The sequence below is a fragment of the Manacus candei genome, unplaced genomic scaffold (genome assembly GCF_025592945.1).
Source record: "Manacus candei isolate 608988 ecotype Guabito, Panama unplaced genomic scaffold, ASM2559294v1 h1tg000003l, whole genome shotgun sequence".
Taxonomy (NCBI): domain Eukaryota; kingdom Metazoa; phylum Chordata; class Aves; order Passeriformes; family Pipridae; genus Manacus; species Manacus candei.
Window position 1 is genome coordinate 1,916,831 of NW_026138051.1, and position 26,748 is coordinate 1,943,578.

Consider the following 26,748-nt stretch of genomic DNA (forward strand, 5'->3'; position numbering starts at 1 on the left):
TGGAGCAGGGTTGGGAGAGTATGAGGAGGGCTAAACATGTTGCCTGCATAGCAAAGGCTGTATGTGTGCCTACTGAGGCCTAGGAAGGGGTGGAGATGTGGAAAAGAGGCAAGATCTGGGGTCTGGAAAATTGCTGTCGGTAGACAGGTGAGCAGATGTGGTTTGTGAAGGACAGTCTGTGTGTCCTGCCTGACAGAGGAACCTCTCTGAGAGATGGGGCTTGGGGCACGGGGTGAAAACAGGGGGGATGCTGGCACTTTCATTTCAGGTTAATGAAAATATGATTAACAGTTGTAATTAACTGATGAAATGGTGGCGAGTTCTCTGCCCCCTCCTGATGATTTATGAGGTGCAGAGGCTGCCTGTGCTCGTGGTTTCTGCTTATGGCAGCACTCCACAGTACCTCAAACTTTCTGCTTCTAACTCAGGCCTGGAGGGGGATTTCCTTGTATAAAACCTGTATAAATATGCTAGGACAATACTAGAGGAAGGCACTGTATGCATGAACATGTAACATGGGTAGGGCAACTGCTGGGGGGGCAGGGAAACAACTTCCTTTGGTTTACTCCAGTGTGAGGGTGGCATTTGTCCCTGCACTGAAGACAGATGGCACTTCTGGTGCTTGTGCCCAAGGCTGATCAGAAGCTGGTGCTCTGTCCCATCTGAATAGCTGTTGCTTTTGCTGGAGCAGTGGTTAAGGACGTGCTTTTTGCTGTAGAGGGGAAGAACAGGGCAGGTGAGCTATATTTTGTTTGTCTGATTACATATGCATGTTCTAAAAAAAGTGACTCTCCATTTTCTCTAAGGAAACCTGATGAGCATTAAAAATACAATTGCAAGAATAATCAGGTCAGACTTCAAACAAATGCAGGGAAGCAGATCTGTTGAAGAAATAGATACCCTGTTATGTCACACTTTGTCTGAACAGTTCTTTAAAAAAATTATCTTCTTTTTGGAGATGAAACCAAGGCCTTTCAACCCACTTGCCCAAAAGCTATGTTTAGCCAAGGAGTTCTAATGGGGAAAAAAAGGCAAATCCCAGAGTTTTACAGGGCTTTTCCAGAGCTTACAGCAGTGCATGGCTGTGCTTTCAGAGAGGGTCTGTGCCTTTATGGCTCGTGGAGGGTGCAGACACAGGGTTAGGACCAGAGTGGATGGGGAGGTGCAGTTGCTGGGTAGGGGTTTAGCCCCCTGTCTTTGCTCTTTACCTTGCTGAGCGGGTTTTACAGGGTGGGGCCTGTCTGGAGCAACAGAGCTTGTAGCTCCAACTCTTCTGAAAAGCAGTAACTTGAAGCAGGAGCTATCCATATCTCAGCCTGGGGGGGGGAAAAATCCAGATACACAAAAATGCCATCTTACAGTCACTTTACCTGCAGAGGGACACTTTCATGCATCACTGGGATGCAAATGCTTGAATAAGCTTCAGTTTAAATGGAAGTTCTTCTGGGAAGGGAAAGCAGAGATCTCCCATGGACATGTCCACTCACCAGAAATGCACGGGGTGACCTGAACAGCTGTGGCATGTGTCTGCAGGTGACACTGTTATTGTTTTACAGTTTTCCACGTGAGCTAATGAGCCTTGCAAAGACACTCTGGGAATCCTGGGCTGCCAGAAGTGCTGTGTAAAAGGAAGGGGGAGAGGGAAGCTGCTCTGAGGAGACAGTATTGTGTCTATTGTGCTGGAGTCCAGAGAGTGGCTCTGGGATCAGTCTCCTTCCTCAGGAACCAGGGAGCTCCCTTCCTGCTGTTCCACCACTTCTCTGTGGGTATAAATATGTGTAAATAAACCAGTTGTGTCTTTGCACACCCAAGTCACTGGTTCTGCTCCTCAACCTACTGTCACTACACAAGGGCAAATCCTGTGTCCAGTTCTAGGCCCCTCAGTTCAAGAACAACACAGGTTCTGGACTGTGTCCAGAGAAGGGCAGCAGAGCTGGGAAAGGGTCTGGAGGGTAAGTCCTAGGAGGAGAGGCTGAGGGAGTGGGGATGGTTTAGCCTGGAGAAAAGGAGGCTGAGGGGGGGACCTTCTCTCTCTTTACAACTCCCTGATAGGAGGCTGTAACCAGGTGGGTACTGGTCTCTTCTAGGCCACTAGTGATAGGACAGGAGGACATAGCCTCAAGCTGTGCCAGGTGATGTGTAGGTTGGACATCAGGAGGAATTTCTTCATAGAAAGGGTGGTTAGATATTAGAATGGACTGCCCAGGGGAGTGGTGGCATCACCACCTCTGCAGGTGTTTAAGGACAGACCCGACTTGGTGCCATGGTCTGGTTGACATGGTGGGAAGTCGATGATCTCGGAAGTCTTTTTCCAACCTCAGCAATTCTCTGATGCTGTGAAAACTGAGCGGGCTCGGAGCCGGGAGGCTGCGGCTCTGCGGGGTCCCCGCGGCAGGGCCGGGGGCTGCGGCCAGCGCTGCTGTCCCCGAGCCCCGCTGGCATCCCGGGGGTTGTCCCGGGCCCCGCTGGCATCCCGGGGGTTGTCCCGGGCCCCGCTGGCATCCCGGGGGTTGTCCCGGGCCCCGCTGGCATCCCGGGGGTTGTCCCGGGCCCCGCTGGCATCCCGGGGGTTGTCCCGGTGGCCGCGGCAGCAGCGCTTCCCTCCCGCGGCGGGCAGAGGGCGGCAGAACCCGCGGAACGGGCGGCGCAGCCCGGGCCGGGAGCTGGGATGTGGGTCCCAGCGTGCCCTGGCAGCCAACAGGGCAACTGTGCCCTGGGGGGGCCGTCGGGGGGTCGGGCACAGCATCGCCAGCCGGGCCGGGGAGGGGGTTGTCCCGCTCTGCTCCGCGCTGGTGCGGTGTCACCTCGTGTGCTGTGGGTGGCTTTGGGCACCACAACGTTAAAAAAGGCATTAAACTATTAGAGAGCATCCGAAGGAGGCCACGGTGATGGCGAAGGGTCCAGCAGGGAAGCCATGTGAGGAGCAGCTGAGGGCTCTTGGTTTGTTCAGCCTGGAGAAAAGGAGGCTGAGGGGAGACCTCACTGTTGTCTTCAGCATCTTCCCGAGGGGCAGGCACTGATCTCTGCTCCCTGGTGACCAGTGACAGGACCCAAGGGAAGGGCATGAAGTTCTGTCAAGGGAAGTTTGGGCTGGACATTAGGAAATGGTTCTTCCCCCAGAGGGTGGTTGGGCACTGAACAGGCTCCCCAGGGAAGTGGCCACAGTCCCAAACCTGACTGAGCTCCAGGAACATTTAGACAATGCTCTCAGGCACTGTCCCACCCAAAAAGTGGTTGGACTTTTTGGGACTGTCCTGTGCAGGGCCAGGAGCTGGACTTTGATCCTGGTGGATCCCTTCCAACTGGGAGTATTCTGTGAGATGCTCATTTCCTGGCTGGGTGGTGGTGCCTGTTGTGGTCAGCCTGACCTGGCTGTGGGCTCCTCCACTGGGCCCCTCTGGACAGCAGCTCTGGGCTCAGGGTTGGCCTGGGTTGGCAGGGGCTGGAGCTTTCTCTCTCTGTAGCAGTTGACTCCAGGTTCACATTGATTTCCATTTGAGTCAGACACTTCCTAAAAGGCCCAGAGGGAGCTTGCACAGCATCTGTATCACTGCAGATTCCAGAGTGAGAGTCTTGCCAAGGATCTCGGTGTGTGAATAGCTCAGGGAATCCCTCTGTAACCTCCCTCTTATGGATGCCTCTTTCTAGGTCTCCTGACACAAGGTATTCTGGTGCTGCCAAAGGGTGACAGTGCCTTTTGGAAGGAGGTCCTGACCTGCTCAACCCAGTGCCTCCCCAGATGTGGTTTCCCTTCCCTTTGCATTGCAAGAAAATGTGCTGCTGTTCTGATCATAAAATGGCCTGGTTTGGAAGGGGCCTTAAAGATCATCTTGTTCCAACCCCTTGCCAAGGGCAGGGACACCTTCCACCAACCCAGGTTGCTCCAAGCCCCATCCAACCTGGCCTTGAACACTTCCAGGGATGGGAGATGGGACAGCCACAGCTTCTCTGGGCAACCTGTGCCAGTGCCTCTCCACCCTCACAGGGAAGAATTCCTTCCTAATATCTAATCTGAACCTACTCTCTGTCGGTTTGAGGCCATTCCCCCTTCTCCTTTCACTGTGTGCTCCTGTAAATTGTCTTTCTTGTTGGCTCCCTTCAGCTACTGGAAGGCTGCAATTAGGTCACACTGAAGTCTTCTCCAGGCTCAACAATCCCAAGTATCTCAGCCTTCCTTCATAGGAGAGGTCTTCCTCCCTCTAATCATCTCAGTGAGCTCCTCTGGGCTCTCTGGTCCATGTCCTTCCTGTGCTGGGACCCCAGAGCTGGAGGCAGCCCTGCAGGTGGGGTCTCACCAAAAGATCTCCCAACAGCAAGGACTCATGTAGGCTGTCACCTCCCAGCACCTGAGGAACTTTCTCAGGTGTGTCATCCCACTGTAAATCACCTCTCCTGGACTGGGATGGCCAGGACCAGGGCTGTTCCTTGCTCTCCAGTCAGTGCACAGCACTGGCTCCTGAGGCCCTAAAGTTTGTCTGTGAAGGAAAGGCAGCTTTACCATTTCTTTTCACTTTCTCATCACAGGACTTTACTTTGCAAACTGGTTGCTATTATCAGCCCAGGCTAAAAAAAGTATCTGTAGCAGCAAGTACCAAACCCACACAGGAGCTGAACCTGGTTCAGATGGGTGGGTTCTCGTCCATTTTCACCTGACAAAGGATTTTTTTTCTGGTTTATTTTTTTACCTTCTAATGGGAAGATTATCAGGCCCTTCCACCTTCCTCGAAGTGATAAAAACTCCTCATTGCTTTTCAGGTTGGTAAAATGGCAGTGAAGAAAGGGACTAAGGCAGAAACTACTTGCTCAAATATTCTGACTGCTTTGTCACTCAGGTGAAAATAGAAGGATAAAAAGGACAAAAGAACCAAGAGATGATTCTGTTTCCTCTGAAAAGTTCATCTTTTTTTTACTGCTGCTCTGTCTGGTAGAGAGCTTAAAGTGGAAATTTAAGACCTTGAAGAAAAATGCAGTTTTTCAGAAGTTTCATTTTACGTTTTCACTTTAAAAATTATTGGGTTTGTTTTTTTTTCTTAAAAAAAAAAAGTAAAAAACCCAGCAGAAAATATCTTAAAATTAAAAAGCTGCCAGGATCACATCCTTATAACTCCGGGTCTTCCTAGTGGGGCAGTGCTGAAGCCTGATGCAGGTGATGTGCAGTGAGGTCTGTTTGGTTCCTGGCAGTGACTCCTCAGCTGCATCACACCACTGCACTGTCTTTTCCTCCTAATTCCCCTCTATCCCCTTCAAAAAAAGGGGATTTGGAGCCCTTTCACCTGCTGGCCTTGCCTGTGTACCCCAAAAGCAACAGGTGAGCTTATCACCTGCTTCAGTGCCACGTCCCATGGAAGTGCTTTGGAGAGGGAGTCAAGACAAAATGAGAACTGCCACCCAAAAAACCATCTGAGATTTGGTGAGGGAATGTAGTGATAAGGGGAAATAGGTTACTTGTATCTCCCCTGGTGCCATGCAGGAAGGAGACCTCAGGTAATCCTATTTCTAGGTGTGTCTAACAGCATCTTGAGTGGAAGCCTGAGCTCCCTCCTGCTCAGGGATATCAGGTGAGACCAAGGCAAAGAGCTTTTGCTGGAGACAGCTGTGGGTTGTGCTGCCATTTTATAAATGTGAGTAAGGATGAGACTGTTTATCCATCAGAAACTGATATAGGGGACAAAATACTGGAAAAGAAGGAGGAGTAATGGGCAAGATCCTCTGGAGCTGGGATGGACACTTGAGGAACCTCAGCTTGGATCAAACCAAACCACCTGACAAGTGATGGGGATGGAAAACAGTGGTTCTGCCTGCAGGAGGCTCAGATGGGAAAGACCAAATTCCCTGAAGAAGCCAAGGGCTGTGTGTGGCCCAGGGAGGCTGTTGCAGTGGTTCAGGGGTTGCCAAGCACAGGACTGCCACGTCCAGAGCAGGGGCCAAGCAGTTGCTTGTACAGATGACCACAAGTGTGGCTGTTTTACACTCCCAGTTAAAAATATCCCCTGGAAGGCAGTAAATTATATCCACATGATGAATCCTTTCTTGGCCAACAGCAGTTGGCCATCCCCAGCTGTTCCAGATGTGTTTGCTGTGGGCTGGAGGCCAAGGACAGCTGGCTGCTGATCTGGGAGGCTCAAACCACAGCTGCACAAATCCAAGCCAGGGAAAAAGCATCAGAGGGCTGAAAATTACTCCCTGGAATCAGTGGTGAGACCTCATTGGTGTGGCAGCTGTAGGAGGGGTTAGCAATGTGTGCTGAGTGTGCTTTGCATGGCTTTTGGGATGCCTGGCTTCACTCTGATAGCCCTGCTTTCACACATGCGCCTTCCCACCTTCCCTCTCCCCTGACCTCTACTCTTTATGTGTCTTGTCTTTTATAGGTATGGTTTTTAGAGTAAACAAAGCACTGAATCTTAGATCAGCCTTTTCAAGAAGTTGTGCTTCCTTGTAAGCAGCTTTTTTTGCAAACCTGGTGTTCTCTACCTTGGTTTTATTAGTCTTTTTGGCCCAAATATTTCTCTTGTAGTGTGTACGTGTTTGTTTTGGTGGGAGTTTTGTTGCTGTTTGTGGGTTGTCTGTTTGTTTATTTTTCCCTAGCTTTGTTTTTAACCTTCCGCTCTTTACTAAGCTTTTTCTGCCGTGTGTGCTGATGTTGCTGAGATGTTCAGAATTTGAGAAATGAAGATGGAACCTGCCTCTTTTACCTTACCCCGCCCCATGCTGTGCATATGCATCAATACAGCCCAATTACCTGGCCCCCATGGATCTTCTCTCAAGAACCTCTGCCTCACTGAGTGCTTGTGTTCAATGTGGCTTTTAGGGTTTTTCTTCTTTTGCCTATTGTAGGACCTGCTGCTTTGCTCAGTAGTACTCATCACTATTGTATTAGAGTGCTTCACACATGGTAATGAATTTAATTTCACACCACCACTACTGGAAGACAGGTTATTTTTATCCTCTCTTCAAATTCGTGAGAATTGACGTGCAGAGCTTGAAGCAGCAAAGCAGTGGATGCTTTTGGCTGTCAGGCTGAAGATATCTAGGGTCACAATGCTGGAATACTCAGCCCCAGAGGGATCTCTGCAGTGCAGCTGCTCCTCAGTAACAGTGGTGAGTGCCTGGCACATCTGTAAGGCAGACCCAGGAGATCTCATACCCCTGGGAATCCATACCCTGTGGAAACTTGGGTTTGAGTTGTTCTGTAAGTGCTCTGTAAGAGCCAGAGGCAGCACCTGCTCCCACAGTGTGGCCCCACAAGAGGAGCATCCTCCATCCTTCTGCAGCTTTATGGTTGTCTGTTGTTTGTCCCTCATTATCAGCAACAAATAGCAGTTCCCTGTAAACAGGAACTGCTGCTCCTTCCTTGTGCTAATTCAGCCTGGGACAGATGCATCTGGCTGGCTGGAAGAGCTGGAGGTCCTGTAGTGAGGTAATAGGATTATATAATTAAACACTGTCATAATTTGTTGCTCTTATATCTGTATGTGAGGGCAGCAGGGCTGCTCTGAGTTCTGGCACTCCTGATTTGAATGCTTGACTCTGTAACCTCTGTGGGCATTGCTTCTGGACAGGCTTCATGGACTGTTGGCAGCAGACACTTGTGGTCACAGCAGCATTTATGGACTCTGGTCTCCCCCCCCCGTGCTTTGGCTGCTTTTTATGATCCAGGGTCCCATGTCTTCAGCCCAACATTTGATCATTTGGCCTTGTCTCAGCTGTTTCTACCTCTCCAGCCAGTCCCAAAATCCCTGACTTGGCAGGTGTCAGCCACTGAACACCTTTTTGTCCCTTATAATTATTTCAGGTCTTCCTTCCCCTCCAAATACCTTCCTCAGGTCACTTTGTCAAATCAAAGGAGACCCTGGTCTCACCATACCTGGATAAGCTGAGCTCAGTTTGCAGCAGTGGAGTCTCCTGGAACAAAGGCATTGCTGAGCTTCAGGTGCAAAGGCCATCAGGAGAAAAGAATCACAAGGAAAGAGGGGAAACTCTGGTGTGCTCAGGGACCTATCACATCTGGACACTGACTGTACTTTCACCAAGACAGATGCATTCCTACTGTGGATATTCAGTATGGGCTCATGCCCTTGCACTTTGAAGGGCATTCAGAAAGGTTGTTTTGGGGCTGAGTGGAGTCCAGCTCTCTGCAGCAGTATGGGAAATACATGCTTCTTTGTCCCTTGCATTTTTGCTTCTGTTAATACTGATACTGGCCAACACTTTACCAGGGATAATGAGATGCACTTCAAGTGATGCCATGGGGTCATTTTCCTTGTGGATCAATGCTTGGGTTGGCTCAGCAACACAGCTACAGAGCACGTGTGTGAGCAAGAGATGGGAGAGGAATACAAGTGAAAAGGAAGGTGGCAACTCCTGCTGGAATATGTGACTAATTGCTGTGCTTTGAATCCAGGGGATTTGAGAAATGTCGGTGCAGAGGCTGATTAATTAGTGGTGATGTCACTCTGTTGGCAATTCCAGGGCAGGCCAGCTGAAACATCACCTTTGGGTGTAGATATAATCCTCAACACAGTAATCTGCATTAAAGAAGTGCATAAGATGTAGTTGCTTCAAGACAGCCATAGCAAAGCTGAAAATCCTGCCACTGACAGGGCAGGGAAAGGGAGTTTGCCCTGTTGTTTTGCAGTTTGACTGAGGAGTGTGTGCCTGTGCCTCTCCCTGGGGCTCTCTGAGTGTGTGTCTGCCCTGGAGAAGTTATAGCTTCATCCAGTTACCCTGCTGCTCAGCAAAAGCTTTCCTGCAGCAAGATACTCCCTGGCTTCCTTGGCATCTGAAGACTGCTTCACTAACCCCCCCCCCCCCAAAACCAAAATTAGGGAGGGGTGAAGTCTTGCAGTTGGGTTGTGTTGGGCTGTGTTTGAGGCTGCCATGCTGCACCTTATGGCCATGCCCTGCAGCAAGAGGCTTGAATCTGGATGAATCTTTGCAGGCTGCCAAAATGGCCCTTTAGTAAAAGTGGGTAAAAGTTTCCCATCTGGGGACAGAGCTTCCAGCATCCTTTCCTAATACTGCTGAAGTAAAAAACTTGGGAGGGCTTGTCTTCCTTCAGTGGTCTGCCAAAGCCCTTTCTGCCTGAGGGCTGCTTTGGCTTTGTGGAAAAAGATAAAGATGAGCAAGGGATTTCTGGGTCTACTGGGGTGAGATAAGGGCCAAACCTCCTCCTTCCCCCACAGCCTCTCTACAGTGTCTTTTCATCTGCTGATGGGTTCTGCTTTCTTCCCACCTGATTTTTTTTTTTCCCTCCTCTTTATATAATTTTTTCAATTTTGTTGTTGGCAGCTCTTCTGTTTCAGATCCTCTTCAAACTTAATTAATGTGCTGCTTATTCCCTCTTCCAGATCAGTAATTATTACATTTAATAAGACTAGATCTAGTCCTGATCTGAGCATTACCCCCTGCTATCTCACCATGTTTCAGTTTGCCATGATGTTACAGCTCACAGGAATGCAGTAGCACATCAGTCCATGCAAAAAGGTCAGAGTAGCTTTCTTGCCAAATAAGGAACAAAAATATATATCAGAGCTAGGAAAACAGACCTCAGCTCGTGTTGTTAAACAGAAGGTGGAAAGAGAAGCTGCTGTAGAGGTATTTTTCCTGGCACAGCTCCTGACATTTTGGGTGGCTCCAGATCTGCAATCCACAGAGCAAGGTCCGTTCTGCTGCTCCCGGGGAAAACACGTGAGCCTGCTCCCCTCTGTGAAAGAGGATTGTGGGCTCCTGCAATTTAGAAAAGCTCTTTCTTCCCTCTCTGCCTGGCTAATTATCATCTCTGCATCTGCAAATTGTCAGGTTTCCATCAAAATCTTGGTGGTTTGTATGTGGAGAAATTTCCACTTGCGAAAGAAAAATAAGCGTCCTATTGACAACCCTGGCTGGGGACCTTTGAGATGTGCTCCACCCCAACGCCTCCCTCCAGACCAGGGAAGCTATCTGGGGGTTGCATATCTAATGCCTAGTGCTTCCCACTGATCTATTGTAGGAGAAATGTAACAAAGTAGCCTGATTAACTGGGATTGAAGGAATTAAGCCCATGTTTGTGGAGATAGCGATCAATGAGGTCTCTTTTAACACACTTGTTACTCTGGGCTTCCTTTGATTGGCATATCAGCAGCTACACACCATAAATTACCTTGATGGATTCCCCTGTGCCTCTGAATTTAAAAGAGATGAGGCACAGGGTTATTTTAGTTAATATTCCAGTGTGCTGTGCAGATGCTCTGCAGTTTGTCTCGACTCATAACCCCTGTTCTTTCACTTCTAAAGTCCTGTCCATGGAAATAGTGCTGCAGCTGTCCTTGAACCTGCCTCTGGGCTTCCTGTAGCTCCCATGTTCCTTGACCCAAGAGTCCTTTCTGCCTGGACCGTTCCTTAAACAGTAAATGCCTTGAGGAGGGAGCAAGTGCTGTGAGACTGAGGCGGATTAATTACTGACACAGACTCTTGGCAGGACCTTGCAGGTTCTCCCAGGTGACCAGCTGGGGCTGCTGGCAGGGATCCTGGAGAGAATGAGCTAAAGAAGTGTTCCTGGATGCACGTGGGTCCACAGCAGAAATTTTGGTGCTCCCCACTGCAGCCCATCAGCTCAGTGATGTGAGAGGCTGCCTTCCTCGGATTAGAAAGCACTTGAGGATGTCATTTACTCAGGCAGATTTCCCAGCTGACTGAGCATTCTTATTGCACTAATTACAAATCAAGAGGGTGGTGTGTGCACTGGCTCCCACACAGCAGGAGCTCTCCTCCCTAATGGTGGGGCTGGCTGGACTGGGAAAAGCAGAATGGATCTTGATCACAATTATCCTCTCCCCTCCTATCAGCTGGAGCAAAGTAAAGCTTGCTCTGGTAAATCCTGCAAAGTTTGGTGCTCAGGTGCTGCACCTGGTGCCCTCTGCATTCTGGGGCAGAAGTCCAGCCCTGCAGATGGAGTCTGTCAGCACTGGGGCTCACTCAGACCTGAGACCCTGACTCGCACTGGCTGCTGCCTTGGAGTCACCAGAATAGTCCAGAACCTGGGACTTGAGAGGCACGTGAAGGAAAAAACCAACCTGAATTTTCGGAAGGTGTTTGACCAAGCCATTGCAGGACTGTCTTGCTCTGACTGTGTTCAGCTGGTGTGGGAGGGAGAAGACTTAGGAATTCCTAAGTTGCTGGTTTGAATTTCCCTGCACTGAAGGTTGGTAGGCTTTGGGGTATGGAGCTCAGTGGAAACATCATAAGCCAACCAGCTTTAGGGCTTCCCTCTGTGTAGGGCTGTTCTGGATCCTGCAGCTTGGCCTGTCAGGAGTATTGCTGGTTTGGGGGCAGTTACAGCATCTCCTTTCTCATTTTGAGCATCCTTTGATTCCCTGGGTCTGTGTTTTCCTATTTGACTGAGGCTGGCTGCATTTCCAGAGGCTCCATGTCCCATTGCCAGGCAACTGATAGCAGCAGAACATCTGCCTGTCCCTGTGCCCTGGGGCTCTTCCTCCCGTGCAGAACCGCTTTGCTCTGCCCTGTGCCTTCCTGCCATCAAATGCACAACTCCTCTTGCTTTTTGTCTCTGACCTGTTTACACTGAAAAAAACCCAAACCCCTCCTGAAGCAGACAGGTCCTGGGAGAGCACTGACTATCAGTTGTACATTTGTAGTCACAGCTACAGCTGGATTCTCCACAGCTCTGTGCCAGGAGGGAGTTCCAGCTGCCTGCCCTGGGACCCGTAGCCTCGTGCCTGCCTGAGTGTTGGCCCAGTTCTGGCATCCAGCTGGTGCTGTGGTTTCCAGTGCACGTGCCTGAATGTGTTCCAGAGAGTGGGAGTCACCATCAATCTTAATGAAGTTAGGCATGGATGGGACCTGGACTGATGGCTGAGCCAGTCCTGCAGCATCCATCCGCTCCTGGCTCCAGCTGTGCAGAGTGGGTGTGCATGAGGAGTTGTGTGAGTGGCAGGGAGACAGCCCTTGGGCTTTGAACTGCTCCTATTTTTGGTGCCCTACCACATGCCAGGACAAGGCTAACACATAAACCATTTCTGGCCAGTTCCTCCTTTCATTAACTACTGAGCTTGGCTCAGCCTCAACTTCCACCCGGGTGGCTCCAGCAGCCCGTTGCAGCAGCCTGTCTCTTGCAGCCACCACTCACCTTAATATCATGAAGAGCTCTTATTACCTGGGTCTCTGCTGTTTTATTTCAGCTAATTAGAGCTGGTAAGATCCACTCAGTGTCAGGCAGTGGCCTCAGCTCCCATGCTCCTTGTAAACTTTACCAAACGTGACAACACATGAATCCTTTCAGGGGCCACAGCACAGGCTGTGTGGTGACATTTAGAGCTCTGTTAAAGCAGCAGGTTCAACTGAGGTCTTTGGGAAGCTTCTCTCCTGCTAACAGGCTCTGTCTACAACCATACAGTGTGGCTGGCTATCCTGTTTGATGGAGAGGATTCTAAAGTTGCTGTTTTGATGGAAGTATGGTCAGTGTCCAGATGGGGGAGGTTTCTGAGTGCACCAGATTTCACTCTTCCTGTGGGATTTTTTTCTCCTAATGACCTTTGCACCTGAAGCTCCTTGTGCCAGGAGGTTTGCTGTTGTTCGGTGTGCAGCTGAACACTGAGCTCAGCCTATCAAACTATGATGAGACCTGTTGGCAAAGAGAGCTGGGGAACGTATTTAGAGGGGAGGGAAGACCTGGAATAACATATTGCATGTGATATGAACATAGGGCATTTTCCAAACACTTCAGCTAGTGCTGTCAACCCTGCAATTTTTGGTGTGAACCTCCCCATATTTGGGCCTGTTTCAAGTTCCAGGTTTTGGCTCCATGCCACCCTTCATTCCTTCTGAATAAAAATTGACTTCACAGCTCCGTGAGTGCAGAAACAAACTCAGAAGGACCCTGGATCAGGAAAACAAACAAGCAGGACTCTTCAGGCCAGCCTTCTTAAGCACTTGATTTAGGTGAGTGTTAGGTATCCAAATTGTTTAAGAATATTTGGACTTGACAAGCATGCGCAGTGTTAGAAGTAGAAATGCTGAGATATCCAAAACCTTATGACTCCACAGGGGGATTTTTGAACTGCTGCTGCTGTTGTAACTGCAGAAGAGAAAAGGAAGAGTATGTGAGCAGGTCTGTCTCTCCAGGTTTATTTTTGCTCTTGCCAAGGGACTGCAGGACAAATACAGTGTCTTTCAGGCCCATTAGCTTTTATGAATTTGTTCCACTGCCAGCACTATAGCTTCTGGAATTCGAGACAGCTATCCCTGCTAAAAGCTCTGGTACTTCTCCATGTAGTTGGACGTGGCTTCTGGAGATTTGGGTGGACATGTTTTGCCATAGAAACAAGGCTCCAGCTCTTTGCTTTGCCAGGATCTGCTGAGCCACAGACCTTGAGCTCTGCAGTGTCTTGCAAGAAGGGTTTTTTAGCTCTGTGAGTTGTTGTGTGGGGATGCATGTTGAGCATCCATGTGAAATGAAGATACATAGCTGTGCCAGTGCTCCTTGCTGGATTTCCTTGGGTGTGTCTAAGCTATGGATAAAGCCCCAGATGCACTGGAGCCCTTATCTAAGGCAACAAGATTTATGTGGTCTTGTATAGAAACGCTGCAAGCATCCCTTGGGATTATATATGGAGAGCAGCACCTCTCAGGGAATGTGGAAAGGTGATGGAAAATGATCATCTTTTCCACTAGTGCACATTTGACCTGTCTGCTTGCTTGTGGACTGTTTGTGACCTCAGATGAGTTATTCGATGGCTCTGCCTTAGCCCATCACCTTCCTCTTCCCACGAGCACAGCTCTGCAGTGCTCCAGCAGCTTCCTGAAGATGACACTTTACCTCTCACTTGCTTTGCCAGGCTTCTGTTGACTAAAATTCTGGTGGCAGGAGCCACCTTTGCGTTTTCTTGCCAGGATTTAGCCCCAGCATCATCAGGTGCTTGAAATTTATGGGTGGAGTGACAAACTGCATAACATGTGGGATGCAAAGAAAAAGCTCTCAATTTTCTAAGGTTCAGAGGGGGAGAATTTCAGCAGCAAGAACACAGTGTTTGCTGTGTGTTTGAGAGAGTGAAAGGAGCATGTTCTGCATCTCCTTCCCAGTGCCCCAAGGAAAAAATGTGTAGGAAAGTCAGTTCTTGTGGGGACCAGCAGATTCTGTCACCTGCTTTGAACTGTGTGAGGGTAAAGTTTGCTCTTGAGCTGTTTCTGGATAGCAGGGAGAGCACAACATTTTGGGGGGTTCTTTGTTCCCTCCAGGAAGGCTTCACAGACATGGATGGGGGAGCTGCCTTGCCATGGGGGAAGGAAATACTGCCTTTCTGCCTCAGCCCAGTGCTAGTCCTATTTGCTGGGGGTTGGCCCAGGACCCTGCTCCCTCCCTGAGGGCAGCAGAGCACCAGCTCATTGATGGTTTGCACGGGTGGCTCCAAACCACCAGCTTTTGGATACTGTCCCCTGGGAAGACTATTAGGCTTTGTTTGAGGGGTGCACATGTGATGCCCCACGGGGCAAACGGCAGCTCTGCTGTGCCTGCTGAGGGCACGGCACAGCCCTGGCAGGGAGGCTCCCAGCAGCATCCAGGGTGAGCTGTGACCCCGGCTCTGGCCGAGGACGCAGGCAGGTGGCTGATTTACGGCCAAAAGGAGACGGGGGTCTCTCCGAGTGAAGCTGGAGGCGAGTTGCCATGGAGATGGGCTAATAAAGCACCAGCAGCAGCCGGCTCTGACGCTGCTATGGCTGCAGAGAGCGGCCGGGTGGGGAGAAGGGGCAGCTGGCCAGGTGGGGATGGAGAGTGAGAGGAAGGAGAACACCAGGAGAGCAGGACAGGAGTTTGGTCTGTAAGGCTGTTGAGATGGCCCTGAGTGCTTTGAGAGTGGAAGAGGTGATGGGAGAAAAGAGCCCCTTTGTCCCAGCTCTTTGGGAAGCAGAGGTGTCATCGTGGTGCTCCTTGGCAGTGAATGGGACCAGCAGCTTTTAGGGAAATGGTTGGGCCCCTATACAGGGAGAGGATCTTTTATTCTGATTTACTGACTGCATCAGCCACCCATCTGTAGGCTGGCTGCTTTTCCTGGCAGCAGGAGAGGGCTCCAAAGACAATGTCGGTTTGTAGGGGCTGCCTCACACAGGACTGCTACGAAGGACTCTGCTGTGCTCAGCACTAGGTCCTGTTTTCTCCACACATCAGCTGCTCCATGCCAAGGCAGGTGCCTGCACAGGAGCAGTCAGGACCTTCCTAACTGCAGTGTCCTCCCTGTGCTGATGATCCTTCATCCTCGGAGCAGGGCTGTGCTGCCCAGTGCCCCTGGAACGCTGTGTTACCAGGACATGCCCTCTCAGCACACTGCCCTCCTGCCTTTCAGCACAGGGGAAGGTCAGATGTTCCCTGGCTCAGTCCTTTATTGACACATAACTGCAGCCAGCTCCCTTGGATGCTGAGTGTGGGTGTTGGGGGGGGAGGGTGTGGACAGCATGGACTGGTCTCCAAAAAGGTGGGTGTGCCAGAGATGTGCTGCACATCCCTCAGCTCTGGCTCCAGCCTGCACCTTCAGAATGGACCCTCCTGCTTTGCTATGGCAGGGCTTAACCCTGCAGTTCCATTCAGTTCAAGGGCACTGTAGCACGGACCTAAAACCAAGCATACTTTAATTCTGGCTGGTTGAGCAGGATGATGGGAAGGAAAGGCTTAGCTAAATTATTAGCAAGATATTCCCAGGCTGCTGTACTTCCATTTTGAGTAATATGGTGACAGCCATATTTTAACCCTGACCACCATGAGAAGGGTTTGCCTCAAAACCATGAGCCCCTGGAGTGTGCCAGAGTTCAGGGAGGTGTTCCAGCAGGGAAGGAGAGGGTACATAGTTTAAGAAAGAAATAAAAAGCCTTATGATGGAGTGATGCATTAAAAGATAATTGCTTACAGGTTTCACAAGGTGTTTTTATGTCTCCTAAATTGATGGATGTATCCACAGAGAGTGATGCTCTTAATGGAGGGTTACCTTTGCTTCTGAGCAGAGCAGAGATCAAGGCAATTAGAGCTGGTAATGCCAGATATTGATAATACTACCCCTATCCCCCAAAGACAAGGTTTTCGGAAGCTGGACTTCTTAAGCTAGCTAATGCCTGCCTCCCTGGCCAAAGCCTCTTCTCCTGCTCCCAACAGCATCCTCTGTTGTTCAAACCCATCCTGTGCTGCTGCTGGATAGCCCTTGTATCTTAATTCTGTCATCATGCACTCTCCAGGTGGCAGGAATACTCACTTCCCTTATGGGTCAGTTGGTTTTTGGCACTGGCTGGGATGAAGGATGATTTCCACTGCCTCCATCATTAACAGGGCCTCCCTTCATGTCCCTGCAGGGCTAGATGGTGGGATAAGCCAACCAGCCCTTCCCGTGGCAGGAAAACCATAAAGGGGCATGGGGATGTGTCTGGTGCAGTCTCTCTGAGCCAGGAGGATTTTGAGTGGTGGAGACCCTAATTTAGGGTGGGTTTTAGGTGCTGTACCTCTTGCTCTGCTCTTAGCAGCTCACTGTTCATGTGGCTACAACTTGTGCTCTTTTCTGTCTGCACCCAGCTACGGCCTCTTCCCCCACCTTTGTGAGAGCTTGGTGTGTGCTGTGGCTACAAGGGGAGGAAATTATTTTGATTTTTAGATTCTTGGAAAAGCTTTTATGATAAATGGCCTTATGCCCAAGACTATTTCAGGCTGCTGGCAGTGTCAGAGGAGGTCTCTGAGCAGAGGAGGCAGTCTTCAGTGAAGACCTCTCAGGGCAGAGTGAGATGTTGCTCCTGGGGAAGTCTGCATGGCTGTTGCTTATGGATGAACAGGCCTCGAGAGAAGCATGGTTTCCATTGTCTGTGACTATTGTTAGCACTACTTAAATCTGTAAATCTTGGAATGTTCTTCAATATGAGCCATTTAAAATCCTGAGTCATTTCTGTCTCCGGATATGCCTGTCTCGCTGATTCTGTTCTCATATCCAAGGCAGTCCATGCCAGCAGCTGAATCAGTTTGGAAAGGAGGAAGAAAAAGTATTAGGAACATTTCTGCTCTCACCCTCAAGCCTGAATGTTCTTGAGTCTGGTCCCATCTCTGGGCATGGTCATCTCAGTGATATTCTCCAATTGGAGTCTCACCTTCCAGTGGGAAGATGGTGGACCAGATCCTTGGGGCTTTTAGCCAAGTGAATGGATGTGCCTTGGGACTCCCTCTGAGCTCTTCTCTATTCCCTTGCCAACATGCTTTTGTTCACAAGCATATAAATCAGGAACAGAAGATGTGCCTTGGAGGAAACTTAAATATAAGCAGAAATTGTGTGAATCAGTATGGCCAAATTGTGTTGCTTTCATGGCTCTTCCTTAGCTGGTCATGCTCTCAGCAGGAGGCTGGACTAGCTGATGTCCTGAAATCTCTTCCAGTATGAATTTTCCTATGATTTGTTCTAGTTTTGGAGACCAGCAAAAAAAGCTCCTCTGCTGGCATGCACACACAGCTGTCCTCTTGAGTGATGCTTTATAGTATGGCAGGAGGAATTCAATGCAGAAGCAGATTTTTAAAAAATGGGAATAGCCCCACACCATGTGTTGTTGTCATTCACATATGAGCAGTCTAAGGACAATTAAAATGTTGGCTGTCCCCACGAGATCTCAAAAGTAAGGTCCTTGCTGTTCAGTCAAAATATCTTGCAGAGATCAGAAAATAATAACTTGAAGGTCTTGTTGCTGCTGTTGCAGCAAAATTGTCCTGTGAGTATTCAATCTGTATCAGCTGGGGTTGGATGTAATGCTGAGGGCTGGAGAAACTTATCTTGATTACATACAGTTTGTGGAAGCCACAGAGCTCCTGTAAAGGAGCCAAGTGTTGCAGTAACACCAAGGACTCTTCCTCCTCTGGTCTAAAAGATGGCAGATTTGATTGTGGGGGCCCTGTGTTGGATTATGCTCAGTTTTTGTTCAAGATGTTGGTCCTCAGATCTCGTGAGCTCATCAGGTCTTGCTTATGGACCCTACTCAGCAGAGGAAAGCAGAACTGGCATTCGAACCTCTGCTAACAGATATATCTGGATACCTGGATTAATAAAGACCGTGATCAGGTCTCCTCTTACTGTCCAGGCATATGTCATGATGGGTGCTTTTGTCTCACCAAAGGCAGGATGGCTGTGTTCTGTAGGGATGAGGTAGAAGAGTGATTGCCCCTACCTTTCTCCTGGAAGCAAGAACTGGGTCATTTTCTAATGTCCAAAGGCAGAGAACTGACAGTAAAACTGGATTTAATCACTCATGCCTTGAGGGCCCTTATCCTGAAGAATGTTTTCATGTCATTTTAAGTATTCAGAACCAAGAGTAATTTAGAGGAGTTTTGAGGTGGTCTGTAATGCCTGCAGGTTGTGATCCTTTATCCCACCCTGCATCCTCAGAGACAGAGGAAGGGGTTATGTACCTTGGAGTCACAGCTGCAGCTGAGCCTCGCACTGCGTGTTCACCGAGGAGAGCTCTGCAGGGACAATATATTTTGAGTGCACCTTACTGTCAGCTTTCGCCTTCCCAGCTCTGCTGTCGTGTGGCTCTGCAAAACCTCCAAAGCCCAGCCAGCTCTGCCCAGCACATCGTGCATTGCCCTTCCTCTGGCATCCCTGCGCTTCCACGCTGATTCTGTCCTTGCTTTCACTGCCTACTTCTTGCTGCGTTTTAACCTCTCTTCCTCTTCTCCCCTTCCCTTGCATTTGTTTTCCTCTGCGTATCGTTTTATTGCGATATATAAACCTCGGCAATTCCAACTTGGCGGGGCCAAACTTCCCTTTCCCGCCGGCAGACCAGGGATCCGGCCAGGCCGTGCGGTGTGGAGGCAGGTTGGCAGGAGCTGGGGCGCAGCGCACCCCTGGGGGTACTGCCCACCTCCTTCCCAGAGCATCGGCGCCCCGGGGAGCTCCCCCCTTCAACAGGTAGGCGCTGGGAGCAGCCAGCCTTGCTCTGCTCACCCTCCTGCGCGGAGGGGATGGCGGGGGCCGCCGCGGTGCTGTGAGGCCGGGGCTTGCCGGAGGAGCCCGGGGCATCAAACGCTTTGGGGCGGGGAAGGCGGCCCCAAGCCGGGGCAGGGAGAGCGGCGGCGCCCCGTGCCCGCTGCCTGCGCGGCGGGGCGGGCGGCTCCGCACAAAGCGGGTGGGTAAACCCTCCTCCGGGGCGCGGGGAGAAGGAGGAGGAGAGGAGGAGGAAGGCGGGGGGATGCTGCTCCCCTCCCTCCCTCCCTCTCTCTCTGCCTCGCTCGCCGCGGCCGGAGCAGCGCGCAGGCGGCTCTGGCAGCCCCGGCACGGCGGGCTGGGGGCGCGCAGCCCCGCGGAGCGCTGCGGAGCGGAGCGGGCTCCGGCCGCCCCCCGAGCCCCCCGCCGGGGCAGCCGGCGCGGTGGTGAGTGTGGCGCGGGCGGGGCGCGGCGGCGGGTCCTGTCCCCGGCCCCCCGGGCTCCCCGCTCCGCTCCGCGCATCCCCGCGGAGAAGCGCCCCGGCGGGCGCTGGGGAGCGCGGCGGGCGGTGCGGACCTGAGGTTGGGGATGGGGCTCCGCGGGGCTGCGCCGGCCCCTGGCTACTGTGTGGGGGCCGGTGAACAATAGAGCGGCGGGGGAGGGTGGCGGCTCTGCCCGAAGCGCATCCCTTTGAGGGCGGGGGGAGGCTCGGCTGGGCGGCCGCGGGGTCGGAGCATCTCCGCTCCCGCGGCAACTCCGGCGCGTATCGGTCCGGAGCCGTGCCGGGGGTGTTCCCCGTCGGGGACCCCCGGGGATCCAGCCCACCCGCCTGGCACTGCCGGATGGAGACGGGGGAGAGAGGCTGCGGTGAGAAATGTCTGGACAAGGGTAATCCTGAGACCCCTTCCTGGACCCGGACGGGAAATGCGGGGGAAGGGCTGAGCGGGGAGACCGGTGTAGTAAAGCAAAGTCGAATTTCCCCCTGAATCCTGCAGCCAGGCCTAATGGACACAGGTGCTGGGTCGGGGTAGGGAGGGAAAGGAGTGTTTGGGGCTACAGTCGCTGAGGCTGGTATGGAGGGAGAGGGAAAAGAGCTACAGATGTTTCCTCCCTGCTCCAGAGTTACTGATGCTGTGATATGGATCATTAAAAATGAGTAGCCTAATGCAATTAAGAGGTAGACAGTCCCCGCTGCAACACTTATCCATTGTTCCTTGCTCTGCCTTCTGCCGGAGTGATTCTTGCCTGGACGAGAGAAGTACAACTGAACAAATAGTTCATTTCCCTGGCCAAATGCGTCTGTGGTGTCTCCCCCGAATCTGCTGCTGACTGGCTGAAAATGCAGCAACATCCTCAGACAGAAAGAGAGAGCTGGGACCCTCTGGTGAGACTCCCACTGCCGTGGGCCAGCAGGAGCAGCATGGAGTGGCTGCTCGCCCAGCTTGTTTTGACGGTGGCAGCAGCAGAGCAGGTTTCCTCCCTCACCTCTTGGTCCTTTTAGCTTCCTTTAGGGGAGTGTGAAGAAGAAAAATAGCAGGTGCTGAGGCAGGACCAGCCCACAACTAGAAGATGCTACTTGTGGTTCAGGCGAGTCCTCTCCTTCCTGTAGCGTCTCTCTTAACTTTCTCTGTGCCCTGGAGGATAAGGGATTTCGGGGTGTTTCGAGGTGATGCTGTTTTGGTGGAGTTTTGCCAGCCTGCCCTTCAGCCTGTGCCTGTGGTGTCTGGGTGCCCTGCAGCCCACACATGAACAGGCACAGAGGTGAGAGCCTGACCCTCCTGCTCTTTTCCGAGAGAGCTCCGAGCAGCTGGAGGGGTTGCGGTTGCACCGGGGCCCTCGGCACATGTTTTCCCGGAGGCTACTGTGTCCTTTCCTCTGGAATCTCCTCCTGGTTGGCAGCGTGCAGCAGAGCCCAGCGTGTGGGGAGGCACAGATGCATTGTCTGCACCGCTGTGAGACTCTCTCGGCACTGGGTGGCTGCTGCTTTTCCTCGCTTTGGAGCTTCTTTTCCCAAGTCTGCATCATGGAGCTTTTCTCCTCCTGCTCTTTCTCCTTTCCTCTTCCTTCTTTGTCTGTAGACTGCTGCCTGTCCCACTTCGCTCTCAGCTTCTTGTTCATCTTTTCCTGCTTGGTCTATTCTTTTCCCTCAGTTTCTTTTTGTCTAAGTAGACCGTGTCCTCTTCAGCCTGCTTCTCTCAACACTGGGGATGCAGCCCAGCCCCTCATCTCAGTCAGAGTATTCCTGCCAACTGTTTACAAAAAGTAGCACAATACCCAGGCTGAACGCTGACATAATTACATACCCAGCCAGAGAGTGTAGTAAATAATCCAGCTTTTCAAGCTTTTGCCCAGTAGTGAGTCTTTTGCCATCTCCTTTGCCCATGGGCTAAATGTATTATACTTGGCTTGCATTTACTTATATTCTGGAAACACGAAGTCAGCGCAGTTGGCGCAGCCGTGCGCGGTACCAGGGTGGATGGGGGTTGATGTCTTGCACCATGTACACTCACTGTGCCCGTGTGCACGGTGTGTCTGAGTATGCACAACACAGCTCTGCTCCTGGGTCAGGCTCTGGCTGTCGTGCTTGGCAAGCGTGAGGGCTGTCAGGGAAGGGATAGCTGCTGAGGTGTGGACATTGTTCCATCAGGGAAGGAAAAATGGCTGTGGGGTGAAGGTCAAAAGCGCCAGCGAAAACCGCAGGGCTTGGCACGCAGTGTTTGCACTGGTGAGGGTGATAGCCAGTTTTCCAAAGATTTGTGTGTGCACATGATTGCAGACTGTGGGTATTGTCAGCACGGTTGTATTTCCAGTTGTGCTTGTGAGCCTCAGTCTGTCTGCAGTTGCCTTGATTGTGAGTCAGTTTGTCTGCAGTTGCAGTAGCTGTGAATCAGTGTCTGCCTGTAATTATGTGGGTGAATCAGTGTTGGCTTGTTACACTATGAGTGCAAACGGTTTCCCATAGCAGTTGTGGGTGTGAATCACTCTACAGTCCCTCTGGATGTGTTTTTTAGTAGTGAGATGCAATACTGGGATTAATTTTGTTTTGATGAGGAAAAGCTGTCAAGCGGCTTCTCACTTTGAAAAATTAAAGCTGGGTTGGGAGTTGGGCACAGACCTTATGTCTTCGTTACCAGCAGATCCACTTACAGAAGAGACCCGCTCTGAGGCTTGCTCTCAAGATTTACGTGCTGATCTAAACCTTTAATTTCTTTGCTTTGTTCCCCTGGTTCCGAGTGTCCTCTTCCGCTGGCATCTCTTGCAGAGCTGCAGACGACACATTTGGTAACCATCACGTGTGTCTCGTACCTTCTGTGTGTGTGGCAGATTCATGGGAGGGTTGTTTATGGCTTGTGCAGTGCGTGTGTGTGTGCAGGGACGAGCCAACGTGTGCCTCTTGGGTAGGTAAGCACAAACATTTTCATGCCTGTGAGACGAAGACCGTGTGGTTCCTCTGCCATGCGCCCCTCGCTGCGAGCCAGCGCTGTTCCTCTAAGTAGATGGTAAACAGCAAGTTTGATTCAGGTAGGCAGAGGTTCTGCTGCCTGTTCTCATTCTCTGCTTTCTGTAAATCACTGTACTGGCTTCTGGCCTTCAGCAGCACCTCAATGACTCAAGGCTAAACTAGAGGCAAGTTGGAGAAATCCGGGCTACCTCAGGTAATGGAAGCAGAGCACTCGCCTCGGTCCAGGGTAGCAAACCCAGCCTGCCCCTGAGCTGGCTGGTGCAGGTAGAGCATGATGCTGGCAGGGCTGGATTGCTTCCAGTATGTGCTGGCTTGGGTGTCAGTGCCTGTGCTGTGCATCCCAGTGAGCTTGTTTCAGAACAAAGGGATGCAAACAACCTGGGATGCAAAGGGATGCGAGACAAGGGTCTTCTGAAACACCACGGTGTCTTATTTTATCATTTCTAGGCTTCCAGAGGAACGATTGCTGCCCCTGCCCTCAAATGAAAGCGTATTTTCTTCCGAGGGACCCTCCTTTTTAGCTGAAACGATTGAGAACTGAAGGAAAAACTCCCTAACAGGGACCCAGGGCAGCATGTGCATCGCCTGCATTTATTGTGCTGCGCTGAGCGCTTGCTGGCTGCTGTCTCTGCAGGGAGAGCTTGGAGCTTCACCCAGAGAAGCACTAAAGAGGCACAACAGAGATCACCAGAGAACTGGTGGGCTCACGGGGTCGGGGACACTTGGACAGAGCACAACCCGTGCAGGCTGGGTGATTTTGCAGTCCTTGAGAGGTGTTGAAGGATCTCTCCTGATGCCTGGGACCTGTTTTGCAGAGGCTCCAGTGCAACGAGGAAGGGCTTCAAACGAGCTTCTTGTGCTGTGCAAATGCACCTGACATTTTGGGGTAAATATGCAGGTGTTGTGAGGTCATCTCTAGCACTGTGCTTGGCTGTGCTACTGTGCAGGTGGGTGGATAGTGCTTGACACCACCAGGCTCTGGATCACCCTCTTCTCCCTGCATGGAAGTGCTTATGTTCGGGCTTTGGGAAGAAGAAGCAGCTTCAGTCCAAATCTGTTTTCCAGCTGACCTCCCAGCATCAGCCCCTCGTTGCACACCCCTCCCTGAGATACCTGACTTGGCAAAAGATGTGGAACTGCTGCAGGTCCTGGGGGCTGAGTGGGAGCTGTTGGTGCTCAGCATTCCTTCAGCTGGTGTCGCGGTGTCCGTGCACGGCGTGTGGGAATGCTGAGCAAATGACATTGCAGGTAGGCAGCGTCTCTGGGTGCAGTGGTGGGGCAAATATGCTTTGTGAAAGCTGCCTTCATGGGGAGACTATTGCTAAGTGAATCAGATTGTTTCCTTGGCTGTGTGTGTTCCTAGGAGGCAGCAATTTGGGTGACATAGTGATGGGACTCTCACAGATGAACCCAGTTGGGTTTATGGGCCTCTTCTGCCTTCATTTCGTTTCTGATGCTTGCAGTATCCCCCTCTCTGGGCTGTTCTCCCAGGGTTTTTTTGCAAGCTTTACCTTTCAGTCTCCACCTCCAGAGCTCTATCTGTCTTTCCCTTGTCAGCAGTAAGCCTGTGCTAATCACTCTTTCCTAGGAAGGCATTTCAGAATATTTAATGGTTTCTAGAATAAGGATTTCTGGGAAGATTGGGCTCAGTATGCCAAGTCAGGAGATACCCAATGTTAGCATAGTTACCAGGGTACCTTGCTGATCTGGAAGGTTCCAGCACTTTTTTTGGGTTCCCAAACCCACTTCAGTAGGAGCAGGGGCTGTCATGAGGAGAAGGAAGCTTTTCCAATTCCTTGTTCATAGCACATCCAAGAGGAAGGCTGTGTTTCTCTGGAGTGTTCTGATGCTCTGGAGGTTGGACAGACAGGCTGTGTGTGTTGGAGAGGAGTGGGTATGTTTCTCAAGCCATTAGGTATGTGGTTATAAAGACACCTGCCAAATTCCAGAGTGCACAGTATTGTAAACTTCAAGTATTACTGGATTCCAGCTGCAAAGTGTTAACAGGGCTCCTTAGAAAATCTGCATTGGATTCAGCTGTGGAGGTTACCAGCAACTGCACAGTTAGTGATGAATGTGTTTGCTAACTGTGCCATTAAGGAGTGAGCAATGGACAGATGGAGGAAGGAGATGCAGAGCTGCTTTGAACACACACTGTCCCAATAGATTCCATCTTGCACAGACAGCTCAGAACCAGAAGCTCTGGGGTGATGCTCTTTGACTTACATGAAAGAGGGGTCAGTGTAAGGAGTTGTACCACTTTTCTGAGCTTAGGAACCTTGGCATTCTGGTTTTTTTCTTCATGAACACTATGCAGTTTTCCCTTCAGCAAGTCCTAGTAAGAGATTGGTTTTTTTTTTTTTCTTCTTCTTTGAGGCTGTTAACATTCAATTAACATTCCTAAACCTTCACTTGGTTACCGTGCACTTAAATGCACGTTGCACGCATCCTCCCCCACTATTCCCAGAGGATCAGGGATCCCTGCAGGTGTTCAGATCGAGATGTTGGCTGTCTCACTGTTGCCACTTTCCTGAGTGGGAAGTGACAGCTGAATAGCCTTCTGCAAGGACAGCACCAGTAGGGGCTGGAGGAGCTCCAGTGTTACTTTTCCCGAGGCACACTGGTGGGTGTTTCCCTCCCTTCCCTTTGCTGTGCACCCAGGGACCCCCTCCCCTGCTCTGCCAGAGCCTTCTCTCCAAGACCAACTCTCCTGTGCCAAACCTGAGGAGCTCAGTTACTGGGCTGTTGAAACCAGGACTAATTTTACAAACTGATTTTTACTAGAGAGGCTGTGTGGCCAGTAGCTATTGGGCTTATGAAGCACCTGCCCTGGCTGGGATTTTGTGTCCCTGTGGTTGGTGCTGGGCCTGGACTAGCAAAAGTCCTGGGAAAGGGGAGAAGCAGTGCTGAGAGCTGCTGTGCCATGGGAACCACACAAGGATCTGGCTATGGGGAGCTTTGGAAGACCCCTTAAATTGTCTGAAGGGTGAAACCTCCTCTGCAAAAGCCTCCTTGAATTCTCCAGAGAATTCTCCGTGTTTCCTGCTTGTCAATAGGGTGATGAGCAGTGCTGGAAGGGGGTTGTTCTTTCTGCTGCTCCCCCATCACTGCCTGGTCAGCCCTGGCTCAATGGCACAAGGCTACCAGGGTTCAACACCAGCAGTTAAAGCCCTTGTGTTCTTCAGGAATGTCAGCCAGCATCCTAGGACTGAGTCTGCTTTTCAATCCATCTCTGAGTGTAAAGTAGCCAAGGAACAAGGAAAATGCCACACAGCATCTTCTATCCAGCTCCCCAGGAAAACCACAGTGCATGAACCAAAGGAAAGGGGTAGAAAACAGTGCCAAGCTGCTTTCCAAGCTGTGTTGTCCTTCCCGAGTCTGCAAGTGCAGCCATAGCAAACCATCACACCCCAATTTGGGGACATTCTCAGTGTGAACAAACTGAGACGTGGCTGGCAAAATACTCACTTGGGCAAGTAGTGAAAACAGATTTTTTTCTCTCGGTGCAGCTATATAGAACAGGTTCTGATGCTTAAAATAACTCAAGCACATATTTGACTTTATTCAAGCAGCCCTGTTATCCTTGGCTAGCACCTTCCTTCAGCAGAACTACCCAAAGCAGAAAACGAGCTCTTCATCTCTCTGTAATATTGAAGGAAAACTGTATGAACAAAGTTTTGTGGAAATGCAGTGGTTTAGAGCTCCTTGGCACAAACAGGTACATCTTATATACACTTACATGGAAGGTGTAAGTGCTTCTGGCTTTTGTCACTGTTCCCGTCCCTCTGAATTGCCTTGTTGTTCCATTTTCAGGTACCCTTTTCTTTAGAAGCTCTGTTCCACCTTTGGTGCACATTATGCCCCACCCATGGTCTCACCAAATCTGATAAAGATGGTCCCAAATGTTCTAGAGGAGACAGAACAGGCCCTGCAGAGCCAAGAGGCACCTGCTGCAAATCCAAAGCATCTTCACTGGTGTGGTATCCCTGGTCAAAGTCTGCTGGCAGTGCAAATTCTGCCAAAACAAACCATTTCTCAAAAAAAAGCAGCTTAATGGGAAAATGTTGATTTCAATGAAAACTTTTAACTGTAGTGAGGGGAGGGAAGAGGGAAGGCAGCAATGGTTCTTTTTTTTTGCTTTTGGATAGTGTTTGAAATTGCCTTAGAAAAAAAAAATCAATTAAATCCCATTGTATAATATGCAAGTTGAAGTGAAATGAAAGGGAAAAGTTGAAAGGAAATCTGTTAAGGAGCTGCTTATTGAAGGACTTCTGGATTTGCCTTGTAAGAAACATCAACATTTTAGCTGTCCTTGTTGTGATTTGGAATGAGTCTGCCCAAAATGTTGGAATTTCC

At 50.7% G+C, this 26,748-nt stretch overlaps 1 protein-coding gene across 1 annotated transcript in view; it reads left to right on the forward strand.

The window, feature by feature from the left end:
- Positions 1–19,304: 19,304 nt before the first annotated feature.
- The window catches only part of GABRA3 (gamma-aminobutyric acid type A receptor subunit alpha3), a 73,084-nt gene continuing 65,640 nt past the window's right edge, over positions 19,305–26,748 (forward strand). Inside the window, exon 1 of the mRNA XM_051787847.1 lies at positions 19,305–19,375. The gene's annotated coding sequence lies outside the window, so the exon portion shown is untranslated. The remainder of the gene's footprint in view (positions 19,376–26,748) is intronic.